This window comes from Triticum aestivum, chromosome 4D (genome assembly GCF_018294505.1).
Source record: "Triticum aestivum cultivar Chinese Spring chromosome 4D, IWGSC CS RefSeq v2.1, whole genome shotgun sequence".
In the NCBI taxonomy this organism is placed as follows: Eukaryota; Viridiplantae; Streptophyta; class Magnoliopsida; order Poales; family Poaceae; genus Triticum; species Triticum aestivum.
This window is the reverse complement of record NC_057805.1, coordinates 32,950,041-32,959,959: the sequence shown is the minus strand read 5'-3', so window position 1 is coordinate 32,959,959 and position 9,919 is coordinate 32,950,041.

The window sequence follows — 9,919 nt, the reverse complement described above, 5'->3', positions numbered from 1 at the left end:
GAGTCTTTTTGGGACTTTTTCAATAATGCCCCTCCATGCACCCATTGGCCCGCCACCCCATGGTGTTGTTTGATTGTTATTTTTCTATATACTAGGGGCAACATGGTCATTTAATAACCTCTAGGAAGAGACTTTTTAGTCTCTGGAAACAAACAGGGAGGGACTTTTTAGGGACCAGGGACTTTTTAGTTGGGACTAGAAAAAGTCCTAGGACTAGAGAACCAAACACCACCTTAGTCTATTCGAAAACTTAGTCTAAAGAGTATGTTGAATAAAAACACTATTGGTGAACCCTCCCTAGTTCGTGTGCTTACAAATGATTGTCCTTTGTAGTTTGTAATGGTAATGGATATCCACGTCGAGTTTAAAACCAATATTTACGCCCCCTCCTCCCGCACTCTCAAGCAATCCTTCCTCGATGAGTTACTAGCTATCGCCCAACTAGATGACTCACCCTGGCTACTTGTGGGCAACTTCAACCTCCTCCGTTTCCCCTCTGACAAAAACAATGATGCGTTTAGACAGACCGGAGCCAATGCGTTTAACCAAACTCTTGATGACCTTGCCCTCATCGAACTGCCACTTCTAGACCGCCAATTCACATGGTCCAACAATAGAGCCACACCTACCCTAGAATGGATCGACCGTGCCTTCTTTAACTTGGCATGGGCCGATGCCTTTCCCAATTCTTCCCTCTCATCCCTCACGCGTTTCACGTCCGACCACGCCCCCCTCCTCGTCCACGTCACCACGACAATCCCGCGGTCCAACTTTTTTAAATTTGAACCATGTTGGGCCAATTTCCAGCCCTGCAGAGATATAATCCGCTCTGTTTGGACTTCTCCACGGCCCACCACGGCGACCAATTCTGCCGCCACCCTCGCCTCCTTGCTCAAACAAACTCGGGCCGGTCTCAAAAAATGGGCTCGCTCGCGCATTCCCGCCCCCTCCGCGAATCTCGTTGCAAAATTGCTATCGCTGCCCTCGATCACGTTGAGGAATCCAGGCCCCTCTCCCCACCAGAACTCCTCACCCGCAAGATCATCATATCTCTCCTTAAATGCACTATCCTAGAAAAATGTCTTACTGGAAATGGCGTGCCAAAGTTTCCCGAGCAATCCACGGTGGTGAGAACTCTAAGTTCTTCCACATGTCGGCCTCACAACGGCTTAGAAGGAACAAAATCTTCTCTCTCACACGTGACGGCTCGGTCTTCACCTCTCATCAACATAAAGCGGAAATCCTTCAGGATTTTTTTCGTCTCTCTCATCGGTTCTACTGCCATAACAACATGGCCCTTTGACCTCAATTCGATTTATCCTCATCCCATGACTGGCCTCCACGCCCTTGACGTGCAGTTTTTCGAAGAGGAGATCAAGCTGGCCTTCTTCCAAATGAACCCCCAAGCAAGCCCTGGCCCGGTTTCGGCCCCTCTTTCTATAGATCCTTCTGGCCCTTTATCAAGCATGCAATTCTACCCCTTTTCGCGCAATTTCACCAAGGGGTGGCAGACATGGAATGCCTAAACTGTGCACACATCGCTCTCCTCCCAAAGAATGCCTCCCCAACGTCACCCGACGCCTTCAGACCAATATCCCTACAAAACTGCCTAGTTAAAGCCATTACTAAAGTCCTCACTTCGCGCCTCAAACCTCTCATTCCTAGTCTAGTTCATGGTAATCAGACCGGGTTCATCACCGGCAGGAATATTGCCAAAAACTACGTCTTTGCAGCAGACCTCATCAGCACTTGCCATTCTCGCAAACGACCAACCATGATTTTCAAGCTTGACTTCAGGAAGGCCTTCGACTCGGTTGCCTGGACCGCCCTGGACAAAATCTTGGCTGTCCGCGGTTTCTCCCAATCTTTTCGTATCTGGATTCAAAATATCCTCCACACGGGCAAGACTGGCATCCTCCTAAATGGCATTCCAGGCCACTGGATACAATGCAAGAATGGACTACGGCTGGGCGACCCAGCCTCCCCCTACCTTTTCCTAATCGTCGTTGATCTGCTTCAGTAGCTCATCCTCCAGAACTCCGACCTTGCTCTCCGCCACCCCATCTTTACTCACCTGGCCCTACCATTCTCCAATACGCCGACGATACGCTGATCATCGCAGCCGCCTCTCCCTCCGCCGCTGCAACCCTCAAAACAATCCTAAAGAACTTTGCTCAAGCTACTGGCCTCACCATCAACTTCTCCAAAACCACCCTGGATACCCTGCACACAGATGAAACTTTAGCTGCCGCCATTGCTCTCGCCATGGACTGCACACGCGCCCCTCTCCCTCAAACCTACCTTGGACTCCCCCTCGCCCCAACCAAGCCCCCTCCAATGCCTTCGCTCCGTTGATAGAACGATCTCGTAAATTACTAACTGGCTGGCATGCCAAGCTTCTAGACAGAGGCGATCGGCTTATTCTCATCTCCGTGGTCCTCGACTCCCTCCTTACCTACTTCATGTCTGTCTTTCGTATACCCAAGAAAACCCTCAAAATCATTGACTCTCTGAGAAGGTCATTTTTCTGGGCCGGAGAAGATGCTTGCTCGGGTGCTCAATGCCTGATTGCGTGGAAAAACGTTTGGGCTCCAAAAAAAATCGGTGGTTTAGGGCTCAAAAACCTGCATGTTCAAAATAACTGCCTCTTAATGAAGTTTGCTGCCAAAGCCCTCTCCTCCGCACAGTCACCCTGGCTAGATTGGCTAGATCTCCAACACCCTAACGCATTAGTCTCCTCGGCCCCCCAAACCTCTTTCTTGTGCCGCACGATATCTCAACAAATCCCAACCCTACAGTCAATTTCCTTTGTGCTAACAAACAGTGGAACACACACATATTTCTGGATTGATACCTGGCTCACCCCAAAACCCCTAGCTACCACCTCCCCGCACCTCTTCTCACACTCAACCCTACAGCTGGTTAAAGTGGCTAAAATCTTGTGTTTCGGTATTGAAGCTAACCTCCGTAATCGTCTCTCTCTTACAGCAGAAACAGAGCTTGCCTCGCTTTTGGCTATTTTGCAGGACTTCGCGCCTTCGACAGAGGAAGATCAACGGTTCCTACTTCAGGGTCATGAATTCTCCACCAAGCAAGCATATGGCACCCTCATGACTAGGCCGGACATGGATCTCATTGCTCCCCTCATTTGGGGCACCAAGGTTCCTCGCAAAATAAAGATTTTTGCTTGGCTTCTCTTCAAAGACCATCTCAACACTAGTGTGAACCTTGCCCATAAGCGTATAATCTCCTCCGATTTATGCCCCCGCTGTCATACGCTACTTGAAAACTCCATTCACCTCTTCATCACATGTCCTCTCGCCAATAGGATATGGCAACGTGTAGGCTTCCTGCCTTCGACCGATGATCTCAACGAGCTTTGGGACACTCCGCTACCTCAACACCTCCCCAAGAATGTCTGGTCCTTCGTTCTCCTCGCACTACTCTCGAAGATTTGGGCGGCACGTAATGATATGCTCTTTGAATATTGATCAATGTTCTGTAATAACCCTTAGAAACCTTGTCTCGGACTTAGACCTTTGGTCACACCGTCTTATTGATACGGGTGACAAGGAGGACGTCCTCTTGTGGCGTTCCTACCTCTCTGCACGTTGCACCGTGCCTCTGTAATCTGTACCTGTTGTTTCTCTACAGCCATTTGAGCAATATATTCAGGTGGGGGAGCTCCCCCCGGTGATTCTAAAAAAACAATCATACTATTAGAGGAGCACTGATTACCTTCAATCTGGTTTGGACTATAGTAATAACCTTCTTCTCTAAAGACTTAGGAATTATTGAATCTAGAAAGTGGTTAAGCTAAGTAAGGTTACTTCTAGCAAGCCTTTGTTATCGCATAACGTCTTTGCCACCAGACCAAACACAAACAGAAATTGCGGCAGTTGTGAAAAGGAAATAGCCAGAGTAGAGGTTTCACTTGCAATTGTGTACACATGCTTGGAATCATAAAATAGACATTAGCATCGGTATGAATAATAAATAATAAATACTCTATAGCTAGATAAGTGGGCGATGCGTCCTTTGGACACCACGACCGACTATCATCGAATCAAAGATTGAATTGTACAACCTTAACCCCAATCCATCTCACGATTACCTCGATTATTTAGAAAATACCATTCGAAAGCATTAGCATATAGTGACTACATCGTAGTCCTTCTAAGGAATTGGTTCTACCTACCACACTAGCGAGTGTTTGGTGTAGCCTTCCACTCTTTCATGTGTGTTGCCTCTCCTTGTACTGATCTTCGGTGCCTTGGGTACCGACAAGTCCTTGGATCAAGGAGACATGGGACAAACCGTTGTGCATATAAAAGAAAGGAAAATCATTCTATTAATCCCATAGTTGTGTTTGCACAGGGCCAGAAGCCCACGAGAGGCTCGTCCCTTAGCCCAAGGGGATTACTAACACATGAAATTGAATCACATGAAGAAGACATTGTATAAAGTGATAGTCTTACAATGTCACTGATAAATTGGAAAGTGCTCTTTTGGAAAGTGTGTGGTTTAAATTCTGAGGCTAGGTTGAGGACAATCATAGCTAATATTGAGCAAGGCCAGTGCTCTGTTACCTATCAGCATGAGACAAAATGTTCTTTGGTTTGATCATGTTTCATTCGAAAGTTATTATCGGATCACGGGTTCCGGCAAAACCCTTGAGGTTCAAACTCTGGGGTGCGCACGAAGATCTCTTCCCCCCTAGCTCACGCTCTCACCGCAATCTCAAAGCTCAGCTCGTCGAACCCTAAGAACAACGGACACAAGAGTTTATACTGGTTTGGGCGACCGATGTGGTGTAATACCCTACTCCAGTGTGGCGTGGTGGATTGCCTTGTAGGCTGAGGATGAACAAGTACAAGGGAAGAACAGCCTCCTGAGGAGATGTGTTCTTGAGCTCGGTGAGCTTGTGTGGTCAAGGGTGATCTGAGTGATCCTCTTTCTAAGGTGGTGGCTAGTCCTATTTATAGAGGCCCTGGTCCTCTTCCCAAATATTAGGCGGGAAGGGATCCCACAACGGCCAATTTGAAGGGGGACAGGTAGTACAAGCTATCCTGACAAAAGGTGGTCTTCGACTGGCAAAGGCTCTGGTGGTGACGCCATCATGGGCTCCGCGATGACCTCCGTCCTGCCGTCCTGCTGGTCTTGGTCTCGTTGCACCGATATGGAAACCTTTGCCCGATGCCTCGAGACTCCTCGCCCGCTCCTGCTCCTTTAGCACCGAAGAGGTAACCAGTACTCTGCTCCCGCTGGCACCCGCCTGGCCTTGGTCGTCATGGCTCATGTCATGGGAACCTCACGAGGTGCCCCGCCTTGATCTCTCCGCTCCTCATGAGCCGACCTAGTGAGGCCGCCCCTGAGGAGGTCCTGTGTCGTCCGCCTCGCGAGGGTCTTGAGTGTTTGCTGGTGAAGATGGGCCTTACCAGGCCGCTGGAGGAGCCACGCCGTGGGCCGCAGGCAGGCAAGACTGGGGACCCCCGTTCCCAGAACGCCGACAGTAGCCCCCGGGCCCAAGGCGTGCTCGGACTTGGCTTCGAGGCGAAGCCAAAGGGCAAGTGCGGAGCACCGCGGGCCCCAACCGCCTACGGCCTTGATTGACGCGTGACGATTGACGGGACGTGGGCGTCTCCGCTTCCCCACGCTGCCTCGGCAACTGCCCGACTTGATGAGTCCCTGGTGCATGCAGAGAAAACCATCATTACATGTGATCGTGGGGGTCGCCGGTTGGCCTTCTCCTTCTATAAATAAGGAGGGGGGCGGAGCCCCCATCGCCCATCTCTTCCCGTTTCGCTCGCTTCTTCTTCCTTGCTTCATTGCTAGCAGCGACCCCCATGGCACCGGTGAAGAGGTTCTCGGCCGCAGAGAAAGGGAAGGCCCGCCATGAGGGGCCCGGCTCGCCACCGCCCAAGAGGGCGCGCGGTCGCCCACGCAAGCACGTCGCGACCCCCGCCGTGGCCCCTCACGGCCGCGGCGGCACCTCTTCATGCGGTGGGAGCCGCCCAGGTCGTGGCAGCCCCGTCAACGGAGGGAGGCGTGCCATAGTTGCGCGGCCTCCCCGGCCGCGCTTCCACTCGGCAGAGGTGCTGCCGGAGTTCGTCGTGTGGTCGGAAAACCCGACCGGCACCTAGCTTCAGCTCCCGCGCTCCTTTGCCGGCGAACTACCGGTCACGGGTCCAGGCAGTCTCTGGCTGCAGGTGAATGGCTGCTGTAGCAAGGCTCAATGGGTCGCGGTGGAGGTCTCCGTGGTTGGCAGACGTTTGCCCGCGCGCGCGGCCTGGGCAGGCAGTGTACTTTCCACTTCAAGTATGACGGCAACGCGACCCTCTTCGTGAGGGTATTCGGGGAAGATGGTCGCCGCATCGGATGCTGTCCTGAGGACAACGACGGCGGCGAGGTGCTCGGCCTTGGCGACGGCCGCGACGAGGATAAAGGTGAACTCGCCCTCGGCGCCGGCCGAGGCTCATCCAACTACGGCAGCTCCTCCTCCGATGATAGCTCTAGCAGCGGCCACTATGATTAGTGCTACCTCTTCAGCACTGCGTTGGTTTTCCCTTGAAGAGGAAAGGGTGATGCAGTAAAGTAGCGTAAGTATTTCCCTCAGTTTTTGAGAACCAAGGTATCAATCCAGTAGGAGGCCACGCACGAGTCCCTCGCACCTACACAAACAAATAAATCCTCGCAACCAACGCAATAAAGGGGTTGTCAATCCCTTCACGGTCACTTACGAGAGTGAGATCTGATAGATATGATAAGATAATATTTTTGGTATTTTTATGATAAAGATGCAAAGTACAGAAAGTAAAATAAAAATGGCGCTAGAAATAGCTTGTTGTTGGGAGATTAAATATGACGGAAAATAGACCCGGGGGCCATAGGTTCCACTAGTGGCTTCTCTCGAGAGCATAAGTATTACGGTGGGTAAACAAATTACTGTTGAGCAATTGACAGAATTGAGCATAGTTATGAGAATATCTAGGTATGATCATGTATATAGGCATCATGTCCGAGACAAGTAGATCTACTCCTGCCTGCATCTACTACTATTACTCCACACATCGACCGCTATCCAGCATGCATCTAGAGTATTAAGTTCATAAGAACAGAGTAACGCTTTAAGTAAGATGACATGATGTAGAGAGATAAACTCATGCAATATGATATAAACCCCATCTTGTTATCCTCGATGGCAACAATACAATACGTGCCTTGCTGCCCCTACTGTCACTGGGAAAGGACATCACAAGATTGAACCCAAAGCTAAGCACTCCTCCCATCGCAAGAAAGATCAATCTAGTAGGCCAAACCAAACTGATAATTCGAAGAGACTTGCAAAGATAACCAATCATACATAAAAGAATTCAGAGAAGATTCAAATATTGTTCATAGATAAACTTGATCATAAACCCACAATTCATCGGTCTCAACAAACACACCGCAATAGAAGATTACATCGAATAGATCTCCACAAGAGAGGGGGAGAACATTGTATTGAGATCCAAAAAGAGAGAAGAAGCCATCTAGCTAATAACGATGGACCCGAAGGTCTGAAGTAAACTACTCACACATCATCGGAGAGGCTATGGTGTTGATGTAGAAGCCCTCCGTGATCGGTGCCCCCTCCGGCGGAGCTCCAGAAAAGGCCCCAAGATGGGATCTCACGGGTACAGAAGGTTGCGGCGGTGGAATTAGGTTTTTGGCTCCGTATCTGGTAGTTTGGGGGTACGTAGGTATATATAGGAGGAAGAAGTACGTCGGTGGAGCAACGTGGGGCCCACGAGGGTGGAGGGCGCGCCCAGGGGGTAGGCGCGCCCCCCTACCTCGTGCCTTCCTGGTTGATGTCTTGACGTAGGGTCCAAGTCCTCTGGATCACGTTCGTTCCGAAAATCACGTTCCCGGAGGTTTCATTCCGTTTGGACTCCGTTTGATATTCTTTTTCTGCGAAACTCTGAAATAGGCAAAAACAACAATTCTGGGCTGGGCCTCCGGTTAATAGGTTAGTCCCAAAAATAATATAAAAGTGTATATAAAGCCCATTAATGTCCAAAACAGAATATAATATAGCATGGAACAATCAAAACTATAGATACGTTGGAGACGTATCAAGCATCCCCAAGCTTAATTCCTGCTCGTCCTCGAGTAGGTAAATGATAAAAACAGAATTTTTGATGTGGAATGCTACTTGGCATAATTTCAATGTAATTCTCTTAATTATGGTATGAATATTCAGATCCGAACGATTCAAGACAAAAGTTTAATATTGACATAAAAATAATAATACTTCAAGCATACTAACCAAGCAATTATGTCATCTCAAAATAACATGGCCAAAGAAAGTTATCCCTACAAAATCATATAGTCTGGCTATGCTCTATCTTCACTACACAAAGTATTTAAATCATGCACAACCCCGATGACAAGCCAAGCAATTGTTTCATACTTTTGATGTTCTCAAACTTTTTTAATCTTCACGCAATACATGAGCGCGAGCCATGGACATAACACTATATGTGGAATAGAATGGTGGTTGTGGAGAAGACAAAAAAGGAGAAGATAGTCTCACATCAACTAGGCGTATCAACGGGCTATGGAGATGCCCATTAATAGATATCAATGTGAGTGAGTAGGGATTGCCATACAACGGATGCACTAGAGCTATAAGTATATGAAAGCTCAACAAAAGAAACTAAGTGGGTGTGCATCCAACTCGCTTGCTCACGAAGACCTATGGCATTTTGAGGAAGCCCATCATTGGAATATACAAGCCAAGTTCTATAATGAAAATTTCCCACTAGTATATGAAAGTGATATCATAGGAGACTCTCTATCATGAAGATCATGGTGCTACTTTGAAGCACAAGTGTGGTAAAAGGATAGTAACATTGTCCCTTCTCTCTTTTTTTCTCTTTTTTTTATTTGGGCCTTTTCTTTTTTTATGGCCTCTTCTTTTAGTCTGGAGTCTCATCCCGACTTGTGGGGGAACCATAGTCTCCATCATCCTTTCCTCACTTGGGACAATGCTCTAAAAAATGATGGTCATCACACTTTTATTTACTTACAACTCAATACTTAGAAAAAAATATGACTCTATGTGAATGCCTCCGGCTGTGTACCGGGATATGCAATGAATCAAGAGTGACATGTATGAAAGAATTATGAATGGTGGCTTTTCCACAAATACGATGTCAACTACATGATCATGCAAAGCAATATGACAATGATGGAGCGTGTCATAATAAATGGAACGGTGGAAAGTTGCATGGCAATATATCTTGGAATGGCTATGGAAATGCCATGGTAGGTAGGTATGGTGGCTGTTTTGAGGAAGGCATATGGTGGGTGTATGATACCGGCGAAAGGTGCGCGGTATTAGAGAGGCTAGCAATGGTGGAAGGAAGAAAAGTGCGTATAATCCATGGACTCAACAATTGTCATAAAGAACTCATATACTTATTGCAATAATCTACAAGTTATCAAAGCAAAGTATTACGCGCATGCTCCTAGGGAGATAGATTGGTAGGAAAAGACCATCGCTCGTCCCCGACCGCCACTCATAAGAAAGACAATCAATAAATAAATCATGCTCCGACTTCATCACATAACGGTTCACCATACGTGCATGCTACGGGAATCACAAACTTTAACACAAGTATTTATCAAATTCACAACTACTCAACTAGCATGACTCTAATATCATCAACTCCATATCTCAAAACAATTATCAAGCATCTAACTTCTCATAGTATTCAACACACTCATAAGAATTTTTTTACTAATCTTGAATGCCTATCATAATTAAAGCAAATTACCATGCTGTTTTGTAGGACTCTGAAAATAATCTAAGTGAAGCATGAGAGAAAAATAGTTTCTATAAAACAAATCCACTACCGTGCTCTAAAAGATATAA